The sequence below is a fragment of the Arachis hypogaea genome, chromosome 18, assembly GCF_003086295.3.
Source record: "Arachis hypogaea cultivar Tifrunner chromosome 18, arahy.Tifrunner.gnm2.J5K5, whole genome shotgun sequence".
Lineage (NCBI taxonomy): Eukaryota > Viridiplantae > Streptophyta > Magnoliopsida > Fabales > Fabaceae > Arachis > Arachis hypogaea.
The window spans coordinates 108403205-108404454 of record NC_092053.1 but is presented as its reverse complement, the minus strand read 5'-3'; the positions used below and the strand labels follow the sequence as shown (position 1 = coordinate 108404454).

The 1250-nt window shown below is 41.0% G+C and overlaps 1 non-coding gene across 1 annotated transcript; it reads left to right on the top strand.

Moving 5' to 3' along the window:
• The first annotated feature begins 908 nt into the window (after positions 1-908).
• Positions 909-1016, top strand: LOC112774880 (small nucleolar RNA R71). The gene has a single exon (XR_003189336.1). It is a non-coding gene; the product is annotated as a small nucleolar RNA R71 (small nucleolar RNA).
• Positions 1017-1250: the final 234 nt, after the last annotated feature.

Sequence of the window (1250 nt, the reverse complement as noted above, 5' to 3'; positions counted from 1 at the left end):
AGGTTTAATGGAATCTCTATAGTCTCTAGATGAGCCTCAGATTCCTTTGGTTCCTCAGAGGGAAACTCCTTATTGATCACTGGACATCCCAGGAGGTCTTTCTCACTGGGATTCACGTCCTCCCCTTCCTCTCTAGGTTCGGCCGTGTTGACTATGTCAATGGCCTTGCACTCTCCTTTTGGATTTTCTTCTGTATTGCTTGGGAGAGTACTAGGAGGGATTTCAGTGATCCTTTTACTCAGCTGGCCCACTTGTGCCTCCAAATTTCTAATTGAGGACCTTGTTTCATTCATGAAACTTACAGTGGCCTTAGATAGATCAGAGACTAAGTTTGCTAAATTAGATGTATTTTGTTCAAAGTTCTCTGTCTGTTGCTGAGTGGATGATGGAAAAGGTTTACTATTGTTAAACCTATTTCTTCCACCATTATTAAAGCCTTGTTGAGGCTTTTGTTGATCCTTCCATGAGAGATTTGGGTGATTTCTCCATGAGAGATTATAGGTGTTTCCATATGGTTCACCCATGTAATTTACCTCTGCTATTGCAGGGTTCTCAGGATCATAAGCTTCTTCTTCAGAAGATGCCTCTTGAGTACTGTTGGATGCAGCTTGCATTCCATTCAGACTCTGAGAAATCATATTAACTTGCTGAGTCAATATTTTATTCTGAGCCAATATGGCATTCAGAGTATCAATTTCAAGAACTCCCTTCTTCATAGGCGTCCCATTAATCACAGGATTCCTCTCAAAAGTGTACATGAACTGGTTATTAGCAACCATGTCAATGAGTTCTTGAGCTTCTGCAGGCGTTTTCTTTAGGTGAATGGGTCCACCTGCAGAAGTATCCAATGATATTTTAGCTAATTCAGATAGACCATCATAGAATATATCCAGGATGGTCCACTCTATAAGCATGTCAGAAGGACACTTTTTGGTTAGTTCCTTGTATCTCTCCCAAGCTTCATAGAGGGATTCACCTTCTTTCTATCTGAAGGTTTGAACATCCACTCTAAGCTTACTCAGCTTTTGAGGAGGAAAGAACTTGGCTAAGAAAGCCTTTACCAGCTTATCCCAAGAGTTCAGGCTATCCTTAGGTTGAGAGTCCAACCATACTCTAGCTCTGTCTCTTACAGCAAAAGGGAAAAGCATGAGCCTGGAGACTTCAGGATCTACTCCATTAGTCTTAACAGTATCACATATCTGCAAGAATTCAGTTAAGAACTGAAAAGGATCTTTAGATGGAAGTCCATG